The 23304-nt window shown below is 45.8% G+C and overlaps 1 long non-coding RNA gene across 2 annotated transcripts in view; it reads left to right on the top strand.

The window, feature by feature from the left end:
- LOC147601444 (uncharacterized) overlaps positions 1-21431 on the top strand; it is a 32477-nt gene extending 11046 nt beyond the window's left edge. The window contains exons 2-4 of one of the 2 annotated variants that reach the window (XR_015258208.1): positions 2957-3027; positions 18718-19499; positions 21060-21431. This is a non-coding gene — a long non-coding RNA (uncharacterized LOC147601444). The remainder of the gene's footprint in view (positions 1-2956; positions 3028-18717; positions 19500-21059) is intronic. The other variant, XR_015258209.1, reaches the window with a different exon arrangement.
- Positions 21432-23304: the final 1873 nt, after the last annotated feature.

Genomic DNA, 23304 nt, shown 5'->3' with positions numbered 1-23304 from the left:
GAGCATGTCAAATCAACCCCCAAGCTTCCCCTCTTTATGCCATGCCAGGAAGTGTTGTAGATCATAGAATCATAGAATAATAGAATGGTTTGGGTTGGCCTGGACCTTTAAAGGTCATCCAGTCCAACTCCCCTGCAAGGAGCAGGGACATCTCCAACCAGATCAGGTTGCTCAGGGCTCTGTCCAACCTGACCTTGAATGTTTCCAGGGATGGGTATCAACCACCTCTCTGGGCAACCTGTGCCAATGCTTCACCACCCTCATCATAAAAAATTTTTCCTAATGTCCAGTCTGAATCTACTCTCTTTTAGTTTAAAACAATTTTGCCTTGTCCTGTCATTAACTGATTAGCTCACTTGCATTGGTGACCAACAGGTCTAGTATGCCATCTCCTCTGGTAGGGCTGTCTATCACCTGGCTTAAGAAGTTATCCTCAATGCATTCTAGGAGTCTCCCGGACTGCAGGAATGCTGTGCCACTTTTCCAGCAGATGTTGGGGTGGATGAGGTTCCCCAGAAGGACAAGAGCCTGCAAGCGTGATGCCTTCTGTAGTTGGAGTAAGATGCACAGTCCTGATTCAGCTGTGCTACTTAGGGGTGCTGATAGTAGAGCGTACACTGAGACAAACACATAGAAATAATTTAGACCAGATGCCAGCAAAAAAAGCCCATGGGTTACTCAAGCAATCCTGCTTGCTTCAATTTGGCTGTTTGTCTGGGTGTGAATTTGCAAAAACCCACCCCATAGCAGTGTGTCCATACCAACATTGCCAAGCCACTTTCAACGGATACTTCCTTTGTTCTTTGTGGAAGTAGCAAGGACTTCCTCAACCTTGTGGTAAGAAGCCAAGAATCAAAATCAGTAGTTTTAATTTTGCTTTCTGGATGGAGTTTGCTTTCACTGGAACAAACTTTGTAGCCCCAGGGAAATTTTGGGGTAAATATTACATGTTGGTGGCTTGAAACATGAAGTCTGAGCAATGTGGGGTTTAAAACACAAGGGATAAAGCAGTTGCTTAAAATTTTGCTCCATGAGAAAGTTGGTAAATTTTTCATACATCACGTAACTTGCAAGAGGAGAGAGGGAAATAAAAGTAGACTGTTAAACAGTTTAATGCAGAAATTACTCAACACTTGTTTTTCGAAGCTTGAAACCAGAAAAACGGTGTTCTGCTCAGTGTTTCCACCGTATCTGTAGACAGGGTGAAATGTCTACAGTCTTGAGAGAAAGCTAGTAAATTTGGCAGGTTACCAGGAACATGTCTCCATTGCTTGTGATCCCCAAACACTTCTATACATCATCATTTGGGGCATTGCTCCTTTCAGCAGCTAGACACAGTCGTATGTAAAGGTCCCACAGGAAATTCACATTGTTTTCCCACTTGATCTTTGTCGTAGTTCAGCCCCAATCGGGACCAGACTATGCAGTCTCTTTCTCACTCTCCCCATCCTCCGAGAGAATAGGGAGAGATAATAGAAGAAAAAACGGCTCGAGGTTTGAGATAAGGACAGGGAGAAATCCTTAAAGTTACCATCACGGGCAAAACAGACTTGACTTGGGTAAAACTATTCATTTATTTCTAAAACTAGCAGGTGAATGAGACAGGGAACAAGATAACCTCCCCCCATCCCTCCCTCTTCCTGGGCTTAATATTATCTCTACTACCTTCCCCTCCTGAGCGGCACAGGGGGGAAGAGGGAATGGGGGTCGCGGTCAGTTCACCATCACACGTTGTTTTACGCCGCTGCTTCGTTGTCGGGGAAAGAACTCCTCACATTCCTCCCCTGCTCCTTCATGGGGTCCCACCCACAGGCCACAGTCCTTCGTGAAACTGCTCCGGCGTGGGTCATCTCTTCCACGGAGTGCAGTCCTTCCAGAACAGCTGCCCCAGCGGGCCCTCCATGGGCCACAGCCTGCTTCAGGCCTTCACCTGCGCCGGTGTGGGGTTCTCCACGGGCTGCAGGTGGATCTCTGCCCCTCTGTGGACCTCCATGGGCTGCAGGGGGACAACCAGCTCCACTACGGTCGTCACCACCGGCTGCAGGGGAATCTTGGCCAGGAGCCGCATTACTTCTCCCCCTCTTTCTTCACTGACCTTGGAGTCTGCAGCCGTTTCTCACAAGAAAAATTCTTCGCAACAGGCTGGCAGATGCCTCTCAGGATCTTTTTTACATCTCATTCACTTCTCATCTCCTCTCCACTTCTTGCAGCCGAGCTGGGCCAGGCCGAGTTGGGCCCAGTTGGCTGCCCGGCAGGAGGCCAGAGGGTGAGGCCTGCAAGGCCCACAAGGCTCGTGCCTCCCTCTCTCTGCCCCTGCTCAGCTGCTTCACATCTTCTCTCTTTTTTTCCCGCTTTCCCCTTCTTAAATACATTATCGCAGAGGCATTATCACGGGACATTCTGCTACCAGTTGGCTTGGCCTTGGTCCTCCCTAGGCCTGGCCGAGTCCACTGAACAAAGGGAAGCGACTTCTAGCAGTTTCCTACAGAAGCTACAACCTTAGGCCCAGAACAATCTTACAGTTCGACCTTGACAATCTCTCCAAACAGAGGACAGCTAAATTATTAGTGCCATAGAAAAAAAAAAAAACCACCATTTTCCAAGTAGTCAGCTATGCAGATTGGCACAGCTTCCTGGATTGTGAAGGAATAATGGCAGGTTACACCAGCGTGGAGGTGAGTATATCTGTAACTATAACTGCTAATTCTGATGCACTGTATTGTCCTTCTGTAGATTCTAGTGAGGATCCAGTAAGACTCTACTTCTTTGATTTGTGCAAGTGGGACCAGACTGAAGTATGAAGAGTTCTCATCTCTGCAGCTATTAAATCAATAGAAATACAGTTTCTCAAATAGTATGTAGAGTTGACAGTTTCTGACATATTAGTATGTCTCTACAACTCAAGACTGATATATATAACATCTGTAAGACATCTGTGTCATGTCCTTTTTTCCAGGTATCTTTCGGGAGGTGCCTTATATATCTGTTGTACACCAAGCCAAAGTAGGAGCAACTGTTCATTCTAAGGTAAAATTCTAATCCCGCTGAGAGCAAGAGATGTTTGGTTCATGTGAGCCAGATTTTTGGCGGGTTTCTTTCAACAGTTATCTACACCAAACTTCACAGCTTGTTTTTTGAGTATATCCCTGAGCTTCCTCAGTAAGAGGTTGTAATTTATACACCTGGACCCTGAATGAGCTTTTGCTCACCAGCTATGGTCACTATTTCTGTATGTTCTGCATCACTTCAGACACTAATAGTTAGTGTAACCAATGGATCCAAAGGGAGTTTGCTCTTGTTGTGGCAATGTAGCTTAGCGGTTAGCGTGCAGGACCAGAAGCACACTGTCTTCCACACACAGGATTAAATTAGAGTTGTTTTGTGATTAGCATGTTGTGGAGTGAAGAGGGGATGAGATTGCATTTATAGTAAGTTGAAAACTTAAGCCTGAAATATAAGCGCATACACAGTCTAGGTGGCTTTTCAACTCAGTCCAATAAAACAGAGTTTATCTCCTGTCTGATACTGTTAGCAGAAATTATTAAAAAATATTGTTTGTTTTAGACAACCCTGTCACTCTTCACTCTTTCGACTCTGGAAACTGGATATAGATGTAGGCTTGTTGATTTGTGCAGCCGAATATTTCATTGCCAGAGTTCAAAGGTTCATACGGAATGCTCTGGCCAGTATCAAAACTGAATTCCTCCACTAGAAATTCAGAGTAACTTCACTGACTTAAAAAAATCTGCTGCTGCATTTGCCCTGAGGGGTTTTCACTTCAAGCTATGTGATTTTTCTTAGCTATTTTTCTTAAGTTGGGCGTTTTATAGTTGTTGGGCTCATCCCACAATGATCTTGGCCCTGTTCTGAAGAGCAGATATAATTTGGGTCCCTCTGCAGTGACAGCTGTGTGAAGATGAATTCCGTATTCTTGTCAGGAGTTCAGTTACTTTGTAGGCCAGTGCATTTAAAAAGCTGCTGTCAGTCCAGCTGATTAATTTCAATGGGATATCTTGAGTTTTTCCTGTGCTCCTCTTATTTAATTATTTTATTCCTGCATGTTGGGTAGTGTCTCAGCATAGACAGTGACCTCCAGAATAGCTATTTCTTCTGCCTTTTTGTGACCCCAGTCATACTCCAGTGTGAATATTGATTGCAAAGACACTATCTGGTTTGGTTGGAACCTCCCTGTTTGATTGCTCCCTCTGCTTACTAGTTTTGTCTGAGACCTACTGTTTCTCTAGGCGTCTCCCTCCTGATATCCTTAAGGCATTTTATATTATTTCTTCTGGCAATATATTCTCCTGAATTTTTTCTTTAATATCTCTTTTTCATTTTTCCTGTCAAAGTCTATTCCATTTTATTAGAGACACATGAACTGGATTTACAGTGCCTGAAATATTATTTTGGCCCTAAAACTCACCTCCTGCTACAGCACTGGAAATTATTGCAACTTTTCTGTATCTTTACTTTAAAGATCCCATTGAACTCAAGCAAGCATGTGCGATGTTTTTCTATCAGAAGAATATTTAATTAATCTCTATATAGAGAAGCAGAGAGTGAAATCCCAGATCGATTCAAATCAGTGGGACTTTCCCTGGGCTCCAGGTGAGACGTGTCTTAATGGTCAGGTTTGTGGTCTGTAGCTGGCCGTCCAGGGAGGTGAGATGGAAAGCACAAAGCAGGATTTTCACTCCTGTATTCTGGGATGAGAGGCTGAGGTACAGCTTGCTACAGCAAGAGGTGGAAGACCTACAGGACCAAGTTTTCTTCCTCGGTCTTGCACTGCCCTCCTAAAAGATACTTATTTAAGTTTAATTATAAAATAATAAAGTCCCTCAGCAGTGCAGTACTATGTGGATGTGTAGTTTTGCTGGTGTATTGCCATTGTATTCGAGGTTCTGGAGATGCCTGTCCATCTGGGACACGCTAAGCCCATAAAGCAACAGATAAGCTTAAGCTGCAGGCTTATTCAGGTACTTAAGAGTGTTGCCTTCATGGGGCCTTAATTTCTTGCCTGTGAATTGTGTTGCTGTGTCCCAGAGGAAGTCATCTGGTTTGGTGACAAGGCCAGCTTATTCTCCCAGCAGAGAAGTTTGCTGAAATAAGGTGGGTTAAAACGGTTTCCCCCTACTCCTGTCCCCAGCTGAAGAGCAGTTCAAACAGTGAAAACTGTCAAGAGTGCTTATTCAGAGAAGCAAGGGTGGAAGCTGAAGATAAGAGCATTTATCTTCATGTCAAAACTACTCAGTGTCTTTGATGGACTCCCAACATGCTTTAACAAGGAGCTTAGGCTGGAGTCGCTGGAATGCAGAGAGTCCAGGGGCTGGTGTTTATCCTGCTGAAACATGGCATACATCGAATCAATTACATGGTGCAAGCGTATTCCCCCCCTGTCACCAGCCAGCATTGCAGGCTTCAGGGAAATATGTTCTCCTAGGCACTAGAGGAGCCTCCTTCATTTAGATACTGATTTAATGTGAAATGTGTATTAAAGGGGAGAGCGAGAGAAAGAGGGGGAGAGGGGGATTCTCGTATGTTCTGCAGCAGATTGCCACATCGATCTTGTCATTTAGGCAAACGCAGTTGGACCTGAGGCTATGAGTCTGTGGGACGTGCTTTATTTCTGTCATAAATTGTCAGCCTCAGAGAAGCACAGGAGAATGAGAGGCATCCTAACAGAGTAGAAAATGTAGTAATAACGGGACCAGCAAGCCATTTAAGAGCAAATCAGCGCAGCTGCCATTTTGGATTGTGCTCGCTTTCAACCGCTAGAAATGTGCTCTGCCCCCAGTGAAGCGGTGATGGGAAGAGGCAAGGCATAGGGGAAGGACCGGTGATTCTAGTGGGGCTGCTCCCCTCCATGCTGCTTGGTGGGCGTTAAGCAGTTCTGCATGGCTAAGGGTACGTGTGGTCCCGAAGGAGCCCTCGGCCTGCCCCGTGTCTGCCATTGTACTGCTCGTGCTATGGCTTGCCAAGCCCTCCCGGCTGCCATGTCTGAGCTGGCTCTTCCGTGAGGATTTCTCCTCTGAGCTGGCACCCTGAAATTATCATCTGTGTTACATATCCTGGATGGCCAATCTGGGGGCTGATGGGAGCACACTCAGGTTCTGCAGGGACCTAGGCCAGGATCAGAAACTTTGCTGGAATAGTTCTCTCCGTCAGGAGTGTGGCTTAAAACCCTGTTTCTGTTTAAATTATGGCTCTGGGAGGCACTGCGCTGCTGGTGGGAGCCGCAGCGAGACGGTTGGAGTGGCTTCCACCAGAAGGTTCAGTCAAACAGATATGCTGGCAAACTCCTCCTAATTAATAGCAGGCCTTGGGCGTCCCTCTGCCGGGATGCTTGTACCATGCTGTCTGGAATGCTGTCAGCGCCTTGGGATGCTTGTGTTTCTCCCGAGCAGAGTGAAGACACTAGAGAGCGCCATGTATTTGCAGATTTTGACTTGGGAGGCGCAGTCCTGAGGATGCGAGTGCTCCCTGAGGGGAGGAGGTGGGAGAGAACTGTTCTCAGGGCCCAGCCTGGGCTTGCTGCTGTGTGCTGCTGAGGAGGAGTTGTGTATGGAGAGGTGGTTTCCCTCTAGATACCTGTAGCTGCGGGTGCAGTGTAGCTTTGCATTTCCTCCAGCGAGCTCTCTGTCTTTTGGGGGAGAAAAGGCAGTTTTGTTCTCAGGAGGAAATCCCTTTAGTCTCATTGCTAGTAGATACATTTGAACCTGCAGACCTTCCCAGCCTTCTGTGCAAAAGTTCTGTCACATCGTCTTGAGCATAGCAACCAGGAGACGGTACCAGGAGGTGCCTGTCCAGCAATCTGCAATGGGAAGGAAATTCTGAGAGCAGACTAGGGTGCAATGTCTCAGCAGGTATCCTTGAGGCAGCTTTGCAGAAGGATCGCCATTGCTCTTGAGCTCACACTTTCCAGTCCTCATGAAGAAAACATCTGATTTTCAAGCACTTCAATACCTAAACAATGTTTAATATTTTAGTATATTTGAATGGGTGAGTCATTTCTCTAAAAGCAGGCTGGAATCAGATTGTTTTGCTGTCTCTTATTCCAACTCCCACAAGTGGCATAGGCTCCATATGTGCTCTGTCCTCCTCTTCCTCGTGGGAGAGTGGGAAGCTCATGCCCATTCCAGCAGTGCTGGAGAATAACTGTCCTTCCTGTTACACCACGCAGTGTCCTATATCTTCTCCCATCACCCAAGGCCTCCTGAAGCTTCTCTCTACCCTAAGTTGGTGGGGAAGCAGTCTACGTGTCGTCATGCTCCTCTTAATCACCAGTCATGCAATGGTGATGACTAAACGTTCATTACAATGAGCTGGCTTTTCTTCTCTCCAGTGAACTGTTTCCTGCAGAAGAAATGAGGCCTCACCAAAACCTGATTTATCTTTCAGAAGGTGCCCATCTCCATGTATTCAGAAGTACTTTTTAAAAAAAAACTTCAGAGTCTTTTTTAAGGGAGGTGATATGTAGACATCTCAGGATTTTAAGTTTGCTATTTTGCTCCTTCTTTTCTTGCGCTACTAAGTCTAAAAGGCTAAATGAAGTCTTGCAGTTATTTTTCTATCATCTCATTTTTTAAATTGTTTTGTGGATTTTTTTTTTACTATCTTGCCATTGCTGAAGACATTTCACATGGAAAAAGCTCTAAAATAGAAAAAGATAAGAAAATGATGGAAAAGGAAAAAAGGTGGTAATGAGAAGATATTTAGGAGGAAATGTTTTTGCAGTTGCCAGAAGGAGTAAAAAGAAGAGGGAATACTTTTTTTGTAGTAGTAGTTTTTTGAATACTCATCAAAATTCTCAATGGTGTAGATGTTTAGAAGTTTAATTGGTGAAAAAATCATATTTGGGCACATCGGAATGGATACAAGTCTTCCTGCCCTGTTTTGACATAACTGTTTCCTCAGTTCTCCTTGGCATTACTGCTAGTGCCCTCTGCCCCTGAGGCTGTGTCAGAGGCGTCTGTGTCAGAGCCTTGGGGCAGCGCAGCTTGGGAGCAGTGGCCACACCACGGACGAGAGGGCAGGAGGCATCTGTGTCCGTTGGGGGAACTCTATGGGCATGAGGAGCCACCAAAGGGAGAGCCTGCACCTGTGTGCTTTGGGAGCTGCCTCTCTCCTCTCCATGCAAGGGGGAAGTCACCCATCCAGTAGAGTTCTAGGCTGGTATTTCCCAGCAAGATGGTGTGCCTGGCAGCGGGCAGAGGATTACTGGCTGCAGAAATAACTTTCCAGGAAGTGCCTGTTGAGATTTTATCTTTTTGTTTGGAGAATATTGGTCTGTGCAAGTCCCCGAGCACAGGGAAGGGAAAAACCCTGGGCACACGGCTCTTGAAATGAAAAAAAATAAGCCCTGAGTTAGAAAAATGAGGCAAACACTTGGGCCAAGAAATACATTAGAGTTTGGTGGAGGTGTTGAAAGTAGCTTTGAAGATTCCTTCCCATTCCTTAGTGAAGTGGTTGAGACACTGGTGGGAAGCATGAAGTGCCTCTCTCAAGGCTCAGTATCCTTTTAAATGCCCCAAGTTTTTTGTGCAATATCAGCAAATAATTGCTAATTAGACCGCAATACCTTCAGACTTCACACTCAGCACCTGGTGGACAGTTTGCTGGATGCCCCCTTGCACTTACACGTAGCAGGTAAGAATGCAGATATGAATTGCACTTACACGAAGCAGATATGGATTGTGTTAGTCTGATCCCTTCCGCTGTCAAGGGATTTTACCTTAAAAAGCTTTCATAAGTGTTGAGTAGTTTTGATCAAATTTGGCCAAGGGGGAACGGTCTGAAAAATATTTTTTTTCCTGAAAATGATTGTCGCAGTAGGAGAGGCCCATAGGAGTGCAGTCCCTAAGGAAGGGAAGCCCCATGCTTGGTCTGAGGAGGAGGTAGTTTCTGGGACCCTGCAGCTTCTAGTTTCTTTACCCAAGGAGCAGTAGTAGGAATAAAGATATAGGAAGGAACTGGAAGATTTTGTGATGGGAATATTGCCAAACTGCAAATAATCTATAAATGTAATGGCTAGGGGAGTAAGGCATATAGGATAGAAACCTCCAGAAAACCAGATTTCATGGCTCTGCTGCTCAGAGAACAACGTGTTTGCTGGGAATGTTGGATTAAAACTGGATTTCTCCATCAACGACTGTGATCAGTGTGTGCTGTGTTGTAAGTGGGCAGGGGACTTTTGCCTGCATTGAATTAAGGAGTGCAGTGTTATGAATAGTTTCCCTACTCGGGATGGCTTTCCTCCAAGCCTCAAGGTAATTTATATCTCAGGTAGGCATGCTGTTGTTTAACAAGGCTAAATATGGAGAAATGAGAGCCTGATGTGGGACCATTTGTTCTGTAAGCAACAGCAGAGTTTATGAAGGGTAGTTCAATATTCTTCATATTGTAGGAACAAGCATAAGCAGATTTTTTTTTTAATTGGATTTTGGGACAAAGCACAGCTGGTGAAAAGTTTTGGTAGGAATTCAAATGCTGCTGCTTATTAATGCAGCAAGTGATCATTTACAAGTCCTATTTTTTTCTTTGCTGTTTAATACTCTGACAGCCATAGACCCATGTAGCATTTTTGCAAACATAAGGTTTTTAGAAAAAATCAGCTGCTTGTTCCTACAGCCCCTCTAGAATGAAGGTATTTTACCAAACCTCTGGAAGTTACTTGGAAAAGCAGAACTTAGCCTCAACTTGCTAGAGGTAATCTTGTGTCTTCCTCGGCAAAGAGTGGATGGGAAGCAAGAGATAGAGAGTGTGTAAGTATCCGTCTGGTCAGTGTAAAAATAGCAAGCTGGAAAAAAGGCACATACATGACTTAACCACTTTTCTTCTCTCTGCTTAGAGAACTGGGAAAAAGTGTGTTTGATAAATGAGTTATCACATCAGCCTCTCAGCAAAAGAAAACCTTTCTGAGCAAGAAAAGAACCATCCTTTCCCAGTTACTTTGTAGTTCTTATTTTAGTGTTTTGGGAATAATGGTCCTTTTGAGATTTTTTCCAAGTGTGGGGTTTTTTTTTAACAGAAAAGAAAGGAGGCAGCATGTGTAGACATTAATTGGTTGCTCCTTCCCTGCTTCAAGTTTGCCGGTGGAAAAAGAAAACTCGGCGATCATCCTTAGTGCACATGGGCTTCATAGTATTTGGCACAAGGCAGCACGCAAGATGAAAGTGAGTCTCTTGACAGCCAGCTTCGTACTGGCAGCCTTTACTCCAGGCAACAAATGAATCCACTCAACTGTGTTCTGCATAATTGTTGATACTGTCTTAATTGGTAGCATACGTTTCTCCGTGTCGACATGTCGGTCATGTTAATGTCTAGGGACTGTTGTTTCCTGCCAGCTTGGGAACAGCACAGCCTGCTCCATCCTAACCGAACTCCTACCTAAAATGCCTTAGTAAGAAATTTGACTTTATGGGGGGAAAATATAGATCCATGTTGGGGCATGACTCAAAATTAATGGGGAAAAAAAAAAGAGACTCCTGATTTCAGTAGCATTTGGAGATGAGCCAGGTCTTCCAGGGCTCTCTAAAGGCAATCTGGTTCAGCTGAAGTCAAGTCCAAAGGCAAAGGAGCTTATTCCCCTGCTCCCACGAAATCTGTGATGGGGGCTGGCAAACATTTTCCAAGCGTGTTGCAGTGGGGCGTCCAGGGCAAGGCAGCTGCAGAGCTAATTGACCCCAGTGCACTGGTGGCTTTGTGGATTGGGATTAGCATTTTGAATTTCACCCATTAATGAACTGGCAGCCTAGGCAGAGCTTGGAGTGCAAGTGCAGACTGCTCTCCCCCCAGCTGTGTGCTGCAGTAACAGGGAGGTGGAGAGCTGGGTGCAGCCCAGGCTGAGGTGACCATGTGTGGGCATCATTAGTGTCAGCTCCTGAAAGGAAATGCCCATCTCCTCACCAGGCAAAGGCATCACTAGTCCTTTCCCTCCCTGGCAAGGCAGAATGGAGGCACTAGGATGCAGTTGCTTCTGAAGAGTCAGCCTCTAAAAATCCCAAATTAAGCGCTGAAATCAAAGGGCAGTTCTGACCATCTCTGTGGCCACATCTCCTAAATAAGAAGAACCACCCTTCCTTTGCTTCACCAAGGAGTTTCATGGCTACAGTCTTTAATGCTTGTAAGCAGTCAGGAGCCTATACAATAGGCATCTCATGGAGTACCACATGGAAAATTAATAGTTCTGTGTTCAGGAAATGCTGGAATCATGCACAGTAAGGCACAAGCCAGCAAACTGAGCGATGAAGATTGAATGTTGACTAACTCCTTATTCAGTTAGTGCCACCCTTGCTAAGCTTTGAATTATCTGGGATGGAAAAAATGGCATGTGGTTATGAAATGTGAGGCTCTAGGATAAGGTAAATGTGCAGGGAGGGCAAATAATGCTTTCACAGGTAACCCCACTTTGGACACCTCTGGGTACTAGGGTACTAGATGTTGCTTCAGCAATGAAATTGTTTACTATATTATTGCCTCTACACATACACACACGCACACACGTGCTCTCTCATTTCCTCTCTGTTCTCCTACAGCTAATTCATATGAGCCACACTTATTTAAATCATTTTATGTGCCATCATCTCTTGTTCAAGCTGTTGGCTGGTTTTAAGCAAAAATATTTAGGGAGAGATGAGAGAAAGAAGGCTTCTTCCCTATCCTTTTTTAAAGCCATCAGTGAATATTTAGGCTGCTGCCAGTGTATGGTTGAAAAACTCATTTAAGAGAGCAGCGAAACACATGGAAGCATGTTTTGTGAAGGTTTTAAATTCTAATGTTGACATTTGGTTCTGGAGAAGAGAAAAGCAGGAGGGGAATAAGGAAGAACTTTTGCCTGGATTTTTTTCAAGTGTAGTTAGAAAACATAAGTCTACTGAGCTTTAGTGTTTTATTTAAGAGTCCTGGCATTCTCAGAAACCTATTTTTGCATGTGGAGTGCAGTGGAAGTATTGGTAATCAATATGCCAAGAGAAATGTGATTCTTTTGAAAGCTGTGGTCTGCCTCGCCCTTTGTGGTTCCCAGGAGTTGGTATTGGGAAATAAAGAGAAAAAGAAAAAGCTGCTTCAGCAAATTAACATGAGGCAGATGAAATGGCTGAACTAAAGGAAAACCTTTCTGCAAAAAAAAAAATGCAAAGTGAGACCTCCAAGCTATTTCTGGCATCTCTCTGTACACCTTTGGTGTGCCAAAGCACATTTGCAGTGCTGGGAGTGTCCTGTCTGATGCAACTTCAGGCTCAGAATCCCACAGCTCCCACCCCAAATCCTTTCTACGCTCAGAGCTCAAAGGATTCAGGTAACAGCTGGATGATCCTTTTTCTTTCCTAAGTGTCTTGAGGAGCCTTCTATCAGTTTAGGTGCAGCTGAGAAAAGCAACATTTTCAGGTAGCAGAGGGAGGTGCAGGCTCCATGCAGAGAGGGATTATAGTCACTAAACTGTCCTGATGAAAGAAACAGCCCAAGAAGTGATTTGAGACCTCACACAGAAAGCGAGCAGGCTCAGCAGCTCATCTCCTGCCTCTGGGCTTCCCCCACCTCTGGGAGCAGGGCAGGATTTGGCCTTAGCACTGCTGCTGCTTGTGCAGATCAACCCCCTCTGTTAGCTCTCTGATCCCTGTTGGGAACAGAGAAGCGGGCGGGAACTGGGATCCCATGGCCACGATCACACGCGTCTCCTGAGGGAGAGCCCAGCAGGCACATCCCACCGGGTTCCGTGAGACCTGTGCTCTCAGGTGCTGCCTAAATGCCATTTAAGCATCACTTAGTGCTGACTTGCTCTAGCAGCTGATGGAATTGTGATACAAAGCAGTTCAAAACAGGAATCAAACTCAGGATGTTTGAGCTGCTAATAGCAGGGACAAGGTGTTTCTGAAGAGAAAAAAATAATATACATTTATGATTCTTTTAAGCCACCTCCTCCCACAGTGACTCTATAAAGCGGTGTCTGGGAGCCTTTCAGATTTCTGCACTCATCTTGTATGCTTCAACCTGTGAAGAAGTAATCTTAGCTAGGCTTTCTAGAGAGCTCTGAAACACTTCTCTGCATTTACACTGTAGTTACAACTCTGTAAAGAATCCCCAAAGATGGGATTAAGTGTGTTTTGTCGGCACTTGAAGTGGAGATTACATCATCTTGTAATATATGCATATAAAATCAAGTTGTAGCCGTCTTCCATTTCCTCGTGTGTGTCACCACAAGGGAGACCTGACCGCTGCATCTGCTGATCAGATGCGTAGTACAGCGCTGCCTCGTTCCCCTGCTGCTTTAATTGCATGTGGTAGCAGTTTTTTAGGACAGGAAGTTTATATTATCTTTTCCAATTGGAACTTTATTGAAGTTGAGCAAAGAACTGGAATTTGGATAGGATATTGTGTCTAATATAGTTGCTTGAGCATTTGGAAAGATCGCTTAGGGACCTCAAATGATAACAAACCAGGCTGCCTGATGCTTCTAAATTAAATGTTGCTTTTTATGAGAATTCTCTTTTAAAATATATTTTCATTATAAAATGATCAGGTGGTTTTTTTCAGTACTATTCAGTTTAACCAAAATGTTGTTGGTTTGTCCATTCCTTTTATGTTTCTAGTAGTATTTTTTGTAATTTTCTAGGGAAAGAAAAGGTCACAAACAGATTTGGCTCAAATGCTACAGTGGCTTTTCGTTGCTTCTGCTTTTGACCAAGTCTAACATTGCTTATCCCCCAAAAATGTCACTTCAGGAAATGGGGATGCTTTTCTGGGGCTAACGCCAGCAGAGGGAGGAATGGTGTCGTTCCTTTACCGCTTCTCGTAGGCTACAGTGGTGGATGCTGCATCTGCCAGTGACCTGAGAGCCTTCAACCCTGCCTGTCGCCTTCCACCTTGCCCTCCATAAACACCTTCCACCAGTCCACCCTTGCTCGGTTTGTGAGGGGAACAGTTTCAATCCAAGCCAGAACCCTTATAAATCACATATTTAAAATGTTTTACAAGCCTGTGCACTAAATGGGAAACATGCACACAGGGTGCATTGTTCATGTACGGCCATAACTGAAGCCAGAAACAGCAGGAAAAGGGGAGTGTGGCCACGTAAAAAGCCCAAGGGAAACGGTTCCCAGCTGGGCATCTACACAACCATAGACCTCTTCACTGGTTGCTGCAGCTGCATTCAGCTCTCAGAAACCTTTCTTAATTCAGACACATGTAAAGATGCCCCAAAAGCACCTAAAAGCGAGATAAATTCAAATCCCCACTCAGTGAGCAAAGAGGCTGCTGATGGTAACGAAGGGGAAAGGATTAGCTTCCCCCAGTGCCTTGGGGCAGAGAAGGGTCCAGGTAGAGGGGAGCAGGGGCTGCTGAAGGAGCAAGGGGAAAAGGCAGCAGGGCACCTGGAGGGATAAGATGAGCTGTCTCCCAGGTTTGAAGGATGGGGCTGATTATCAGGGAGCACAGGACCCAGAATCAAGGGGAGTATGTCCTGAGGACTCACTCCAGCAGCACAGTTTTGGACCTAAAGCCTGGGGGATGGGTCTCCCAGCGGCTGCAGGAGTTGAGGCAGGCAGCTGGGCTGCTGTCCCCCTGGAGCCAGAGACCATGCACCCTGCAATTTAAATTAATCTGGTATGGACCTCAAGATGTTTGTGCTTTCAGCCTGACCCAGCTAAACTTTGTCTACTTGCCCTTTTTTTTTTTTTCCAAGCATGCAGACAACACCAGGGACTTGGGGACTTGTTAAATGAGGAGAAATAATTTTATGTTTAACATAATTACAGTATTTACATTGAAGAAACAACTTGAAATAGTTTTAATGTTTAGCTGTAAAAATGGTTTTCATATTTTAGATGGGATTTTATCCATCCACATGAGTCTGTCTTTTTTTCCCCCAGGTTAAACTTGAACTTTATAAGCACTGATGATATGAAAAGATACAATTAAATAAATGTATCTAAAGAAATTAAGTGCATTAGGATGCTGCCAAGCTTTGTGCAGAGCTTACCTCTCTTACCTCTTCTTCGTTGCTGCATCTAGGCTCTCTTCCAAAAGCTTTCACAGCTCGCCTGCCTTTCCTGGCCTCGCTAAAGCTGCATCCCAGCGTACAGCGCTCTCGGATGGAGTCGAATGGGGGATCCCCACACCGGGGGCTGTGCCTGGCTGGGGCAGTAACATCTGAAAAGATGAGGAGGGCTAGCATAAATGTAAATTATGACTTTCAGAGCTGATTTGAATGTATGTTTAAAGACAGGGCAGAATGAGGGAAATCTAGGCTGCCTTTGATTATTATTTTTTTTGTCGGCTGATGATGGTGCTGGCTGCCCGTGATCTTGCTGCTGAAGCGTGTTGCTGGCAAGCAATGATTCTTCTGCGAGCTGCAGCTGGGGGCTTGCTTCTCACCAGGGAGTGTCTTTATTAAGAGTTGTGCTGAGAGAAGCGACTTTGAGAGGTATAACCAGCAGTTACTGGAGACTCTCAGTGGTGACAGCCTGGGGACTTCAGCTCAGGATTTTCATAGACTTTGTTTTATAAAGGGTGTCTTATGGTTGTTAAATGGGTATTCAAGCCCTAGTGTTCCCCACCAAGTGGAGGTCAGCAGGAGCACCCTGCATGACCAGGCTGGGCACATTAGCCTGTGAGGGGCAGTTTCTAGGCAGCACTGCTGAGCTGTTTTACACCGTGACATGAAACTGCTGCTCCCCAATGTCTGCAGCTGCTGAAGCTGGGAGGGTAGTCAGAAAGCTGACTTCTCACCATATTTTCTCCCGTGTCCCCTTCAGGACTCAGCTGTTACAGGCTGGAGCACAGGCAGGCGGAGGGTCTTTGTCTGGGGAGGGTGTGTAGGGCAAGCAGAAGTCATCCGTCAGAGCCAGTGTGACTCTCTTGGCTCAGCATGGGCAAGAGCAACCCTAAAGGTGGCCTCACAGGAGCCTCATTTTCTGTAGCCCACACTTTGCAGCTTCTGTGCCAGGAGTCTGAACTGCCACTGTCTCCTGGTCTTTGCTTTGTGAGCACCAAATTTCAGTCTATTCTGTGGAATTCTAGATTTGAAAAGATGAAGCTGGTCTTTAAAGTAACTTGTACCCCAGTTCAAGCCAATTCCTCGATCCAGTCATGCATTTCCTAGTTGTCACTCAGCTGTAGGCTTGGTCAGCTGGTACAGTGGATCTGGTACCTGTGACAGCCCGTTGATGTGGATGTACTGATTCAGGAGGCAAGAAAAGAAATAGTGACAAATATCTTGTTCAAAAGTGCTAGTTTGGGTTAGCCAAAGAACTACAGGATCACAGAGGCTGGTAGGAGTCTCTGCATCTCTCTACTCCAACCCCTGCTCAACACAGGTCCAACTGGATCAAGTCGCTCAGGGCTGTGTTTAGCTGACGTTTGAATGTGTCCAAGAACAGGGATCCCACCACCTCTCTGCACCCTACTCCAAGGTTTGACCACCCTCATGGTGAAAACACTTTTCCTAATATCTAAGTGGGTTTTCCCATCTTCCATCTTGTGCACATTGCCCTACACACCTCCAAAAGGAGCCTGGCTCCGTCCCCGCTGTAACCCTCCACCAGTACGGAGTGAACTGGGCACTTGGCTGGTTTCTCAAAAGCAAGATGCGATAAGTGAATTGCTCTGTAAAGCCAGCCTGTATTCTGTGCATCAGGGGAGTGAGGTCATGCTGATGGTGACAGTACTTTGTGTTGGAGAGTTCATTATTAATTGTGTTATCTAGGCTTTAATGCTCTCTTTGTGGTGTACTAAACAACCGCTGTTTAACAATGCAAAACGCTCTGTCTCTGGGTTAAGGAATACGTCTGGGTTCTGTCTTTCATTAAATTTGTTCTGCTATGTGTGCACAGCATTCCTTTCCACTTAGCCAGGCATCCTCCTAGGCTTTTAAGGAAACCAGGCCATAAAAATATTTACATTTTTCTATAGCACTTGGTCAATACGCTGTCAAACAAGCATGGCACCCTCTAAGAAGTGGTGGGGCTTGGATTCAGCGGGAGTGTGTTGTCTGAAGCTGCAGCAGCCTGGCTGGCCTGCTCCCATCCCTGCAGGGAGGACACCTTCTCAGGCAGAAGTGTCTCTCTTGCAATGAAACTTCTTTGCAGGCACCCCAGAAGAAGGCATTGTGTTGGAACTGCATATCTCGATCAATGTAATTCCAAGCAGCAGATTGTTACTATTATTTTACTTGTAGGAAAAGCTCTTCTTTGCTTTAAAGACAGATGTGGTGTTCATTCAAGATGTGTTTGACACAGTTAAAGCCCCGTACGTAGCAAGGAGATCATAGCAGATGCCCTCAGCACTGCTGCAGGCTGTTAGGATAGCGTTAGAGGTGTCTTCTCTCCTGCGTCAGTCTTGATCCTTCACCTACTTCCCTGCACACTGCTTACGTCAGCTCTGTGATTGGTGGTGCAGAATCTGGCCTTTGGGGCTTATCTTGCTGAGCAAAGGTACGTTGCTTCTATGTGCTCGTTGGTTGTTCCCTGTTCTTTGTACCCCACTTTCAGAGCAATCATGGCAGCTGGGGGCAAAGGGAACTCTATGGGAGCAATCAGGCTGCCGCATGGTTACAGCACAGGGGCACGTGCTCCAGTCCTGCAGCGCTGAGAGTGCCCGCTGGTGCAAGGTTCTGCTGGAACTTACTGAATCCAGGTGTCCCAGTTCCATGGAAATTCAGTGGGATCCTGGCTCCAGGCACTCTGTCACATGCGCCATGCTGTTACAAGCTAGACTTAAGTAGCTGCAGGGATGTTACAGCATGCCTGGGCACCTCGCTCCTGCTAATGTCAGCATAAGGTAGCAGCCTTGGTGTGTTTGAAAATCCCAGCAGACGTTTACTGCAACCCTGCTCAGCCAAGCCCCTCAACCAGGCTGCTTTTCCTTTCGGCTCCACTGGAGAAACCCTGGAGATACTCAGTTGTCCTGAAAGACAGCAAATCCTTTCCAGTTGTTAAGAAAAGTATCTTAGCTATCTTCCTCTGTTATGAGGCAAAACCTGTGACTGAGTTTATATAAATTTATATATTTTTTCCTTTCAGTACCTAAAGGAGGCCTACAGGAAAGGCAAGGACAAACTCCTCAGCAGGGCCTGTTGTGAAAGGATGAAGGGTAATGGTTTTAAACTAGGAGAAGGTAGATTCAGATTAGACATTAGGAAAAAAAATTTTGACAGTGAGGGTGGTGGAACACTGAAATGGGTTGCCCAGAGAGGTGGTGGAAGCCCCATCCCTGGAAACATTCCAGGCCAGGTTGGACGGGGCTCTGAGCAACCTGATCTGGTTGGAGATGTCCCTGCTTCTTGCAGGGGGGTTGGGCTAGATGACCTTTGAAGGTCCCTTCCAACCCAAACCATTCTATGATTCTATGGTATATACCTATATGTATATTGCTGTAGCTAAGCACAGTACACATTACTCTATCGTGTAACAGTCTGATGTGTCCACTGAAACTCAAGGCAGTTTCTGTAAAAGCCAATGTATTGCCCTGTTCTACTGAATGGATGCATGATTTTTATTTTATATATTCTTTCATTTATGTATGTGTGTATAAACAAAAAAAATACGGCTCTATAGACTCTTATCTGTTATTTCTATAGACTCTTATCTGTCGTTTCTATATATACTGTATGTATGATCCATCTATCTAGCTGTGCAGTGTAGCTCCGTATTCATCTGGTATGTATTACGGCAAAGTGTTTGTGGATTTTACAGAAATATGTGTTTGGTTTCTGTTTTGACACAGATACATGCAGCGACTTTCCAAGATGACCCTCCGAGGAGTGCACTGAAGAGCTCTGGAGAGCTTGAGGGTGATACATACAGAGGGGTACACACCTCCAAACTGCTCTTGGCTGCCCTGAGACACCCTGCTGAAGCTGACATTTATATGAAATGGCTTCATGCTGATTGCATTATTGCAGTAAATACTAAATGAATCTGATGTTGAAGACTTACAGTCGTACCTTTCCTGATAACTCTATGTTAATATTACATTAATTATTCCTGACTCACAATGCTGTTGAATGTTGATAAAGGCTGAATTGCTACTTGAAATGCTGATCCTGACAGTCCTGTGGCAGGCGCTAAAATGTGATTTCCAAGTCTTAGGGGAAAAGAGGGAATACATTACTACTTCTGATTAGAGGACTTCAGAAGAAACATATTCTAGTCACATCTCATGGAGCACTCGCCTGAATCCCTCTTGCTTTCCGTTGCTGATGCCTTTGCACAAGACATAAAAGAAATATACACTTCATTTTTTTTTATTTAAAATTTTACGGTGATTGCTGGTGTGGAATCAGTTCAGCGTGTAAGAACATTTCCCCACGAGAAAGATGCTGTATGTACATGGAGCAGTGGGCATTTCCTTTGCCTGTGAGAGCTGACACATGGGAGTAAAGCTTGTGGAGCAAACACAGAGAGACCACTTCTCACTGATATCATCTTCCCTGCAATTTTGGATCTGAACTTTTTGACTCCCAGCTCTCTTGTGGCCCATTTGTGTGCACCTACCATTTATCTCAGGTATCCCTTGTGTAGTACTGCCATTTTCATGATGTAAAGAACATGGGAACTGTGTAGCAAAGTTGAAGACTGTGAAATCACAGTGCTTAATTTCGCAGTAAGTTAAGTATTGGAAGAAAAAAGGTTTGGGACAACTTGCCAAAAATACCTAAGTAGCTTAGGAAGCCTCAGCCATAAATTATTGAACAAGATCTCTGTGATGACCTCAGGTACTGCCTTTTTCAGCTGGAGGTTCCTGCATGGGTAGATGCTCTGATGAACACCCATCAAAGGCTGTATTTATTCAGGATCTCATCAGCTGTGTTCAGCTGAGGTGCTCCAAATTCCCCTCTTCCCAGCTGTTGCAGGAGGAAATAAGCAGCTGTGACATCTCTCAGTACCTCCACCCCTCCCCAAGGCCTGGATGACCTGTGTGGCAGGGGAAGGGATGGGGAAAGGAGGAGAAATGTTCATAAAGTGGTGTTTTGGGGAGGAGATGGTACCTTCTTCCACTGTCCTGCACAACCAACCACTCTGGCCTTCACTGTAGGAAAAATATTCCATCTCTCAGAGGGTATTTGAGGTTTCTATTTGTTTGTTTGTTAAGAAAGCAAGCATTTGGCATATGTATGCAAACATTAATGAGTCATTTAAAAATATTCTTGGCGCTGCACTAGTGAGGCTGGGATCTTCCAGCTACAAGAAGAAATGTGATGGAAGTGAGCAGGCAGACCCTGAAGGACTGCTTTGCAAGCACAGCAAGGGAAGGGGAGACAAATCTGATTTTTTAACCTCTCTTCTCTTCCTCCCTCACCACTGCTCCCAGGAGCATTTCCAGCCCTCTAAAGCCCCTTGGTGAGGACTTTGAAATCTGAGTTAACATGAGTCTCTTTGAGGCTGTTGTGTCCTCAGTAGAGAGCCCAACGCTTGCCAGTGGGTCTCTCCAAGAAAAGCAGTTTATTTCCGGCACTGCGCACAGCCACAAATAGACTTGCTGGCGGGGAGGGAGACGTCTAGCTCTGTCCTTTCCGCAGTGTCAGCTGGCAGCTGGAACCAGTCACATCAATTAAAATTCATAAATATATGAGAAGTAAAGCCCTAAGACGACTCAGCCGCTTTCTCAGAGGTTTATGAGCAGCACAGCAGGCTGGGAAGCTCTGGCTGGAGCAATGTTTGAAGGCCAGCAGACATGGGGATCCAGCACACTGCTGGGATTATAAGAACTTCTGGAGTTTCTTTAAAGGAGGCAATTTCTTAGTATAAATTGAATATGTAAATCTTTGGCAGTGTAACACTCAGAGAATTCTAGTTTTGTGAGCAAGAACTCTTCCTGCTTTAGATTTGTTTCTGGGAAGAGGAGGAATAAGGTAATCTCCCAACAGGAAAAGATACTCTTATATTGGTTTACACTCAACATATGTTATATCAGTGGCGGTGTGATTATATTGCATTGGCTGTGGCAGGCATTTTCCTTCTGTAAATGAGCCCACATGCTCAAAGGCTATTAGAGTGAAACTGTTGTGCCATATACAACTACTTGATTTTGTTTTCTTCTTGGTTTTTTCTCTTCCTGCTTCTCAGGCCTCAGGAGGGGAACAAGAACTGAAGTGACTCTGGCACCTGGGACATGATAAATGGAGAGAGGAATTGTGTGATCCAAGCATCTACTGAAATGTCCTCGCTCACCCAGAAGGATGCTCTCTCTTGGTTCTTCCCTCTGTCATTGGAAGTTGTTCATCTTCCCAATTGCTTTTTGTAGATGGCTGCAGAATCACACACAGAAACATTCATGGGAGGGAGAAAAGAGACTTTCTCAGGCGGTGGTCAGCAGTAAAGGGTGGTCAAACAGATTTTTCTAGCTGCTGCTGCAGAGAAAGCTCTGGGTCCAGCATGCAGGTCCAACACCTCTGTTTATGGAAGTAGTTTGCATTTGAGTAAAAATGACCTATTTTTTATTTACTCTCACTTTAAATGCTTTAGATAGATACAGCTTATTTCCTTTCACCTTTGGAAACAGCTGTGCCTATCTTGTGGGGAAAATCTTTACTGTGGCACAAACTGCATTGGCTCCAGCGGCATTTCATGCTGCACCAGCGTGCACTTACAGCTACCACGTGCAGACAAACCTCAGTGTCCCTCCATCTTCTAGCAGTGTCAATTCCCTGGAGGCAGCTGAGTCCAGGCTCCAGGATGCAAACAACAAGCAGATTTCAGTCTGTCAGGGCTCTTTAGAAGAAGTGATGCAGCTGCTTTGTCTGCTGTGGTGGAGCTTAGATGCCTCCCAGAGACTGCTCCTGCATTCGTTCATCATCCCACAGGTTCTGGATGGAGGACGGCTTAATTTTGTCCAGGACGCTTCATACTTCTAAATACTGCATGCTCTAGAGTGTTGCGTGGCTGGAAGGTTAGAACTGAACTGTACAGAAGTGTATGTGAAGGAGAGAGGAGACATATCCTCAACACGGTTAATGCAGAGGGAACCAGGGTGCCTGAAGCGGGCCAACGCTGCAGGGAGATATTTTGGTGGTCCTCTCCTTCAGTGCTGCTTGTGAGGCTGAAAAGGACTGATGCGCAAGAGGGAGCAGATATCCAGCCCCAGGGCTAGAAACTCAAGAAGGATGAATGAGAGTAGAAGAACAGGTGAATTTTTCTGCAGATGGCAGTGGTTGCTGAAGCCACAAAGCGTCCGATGAAGAGTGCATCTGCAAGGGAGGGTCTGTGTTTCTGCATCCAGGCTGGTGCGATAATTAATCTTTTGTGATTTTCACAGATGCCTGCAGAGGAGCAGAAACAAAAGATCACAGTCTGACTGATTAATGCATCGTTAGTTGTCAGACTAGGAATTTTGGAAGTGGGTAAATAAGCCGTGGGCTAGGCTGTTGATTGTGTTTGAGAAAACTGAAAAGGATTGCAGCATAGGGGGAGCTGGTGTTCAGCACTTATTTACCACGGCACTTACTATGTTTTGTTACTTGTCTGACACCGTCCTGTTCACACAGCAGGAGGAGAAATGGCCATATGATTTCTGAAACAAAGCTCTGCTTCAAGCTTCAGTTATGCTGAAAAAGCGGCAAAACACAGCCAACCCCAGCCTCTCTTGCCCTGGCATCATTGCAGGGTACGGAGGTGGCTGGACAATGGCTGCGGTTTGCTACCATCATCCAGGACGGTGCAAAGCACCTGTGAAGGAGGGAAACGTAGCTCTTGCTGTGTATACTCGCAGCTCTGGATGGTTGTAAGGTAACTGAAGGCTCTGCCGGAGAATGCTTCGGCCTTGAGCCAAGAAAGGCGTCGTAGCTGCTGAATGCCTGGCATCCCTTGTCCGGCACCGAGGCTGCTGCAGCAGCGTGTGAGCGGAGCCAAGTGCCCTGGCAAAGGACAAGGCCCGGCTTGCTGCGTGGGAACTACCTGGGTGCAGCTGATCCTCCCGGGGTCCTTCCCCACCAAAGGAGGCTGGCGCTCCCTCTCCATGTCGCCCTGTGAGCTCCTGGTGCCCCACAGGGTTGGTAACAGACGGGATGGGAGCTACACGGGGCAGCACGTGGGGTTGGATGCTCCGAGGGAGAAGCTCGACCTCTTGTGCTGCTGCAGCCAAAGGCATTTTTTGTGGGGTGGTAGTGCTTTTATCACCATGTTTCACCTGCAGCCTGTGTCACCGTCTGCTCCTGCTGCAGCTCCCAGGTCCCTGCCCGGGATGGAGACAGCGCTGCCAGCCCCGCGCAGCTATACCAGGCCCTGGCAGCACTCAGGTGCAAGCTGGAGTAGATATGTTTGGACTGGAGCAGCTCTGGACACGCTTGGAAGCAGGCTAACAGCCGCCTACGGA

The sequence above is a fragment of the Chlamydotis macqueenii genome, chromosome 3 (assembly GCF_036417535.1).
Source record: "Chlamydotis macqueenii isolate bChlMac1 chromosome 3, bChlMac1.mat, whole genome shotgun sequence".
NCBI lineage: Eukaryota > Metazoa > Chordata > Aves > Otidiformes > Otididae > Chlamydotis > Chlamydotis macqueenii.
This window is presented reverse-complemented; position numbering and strand designations above follow the sequence as displayed.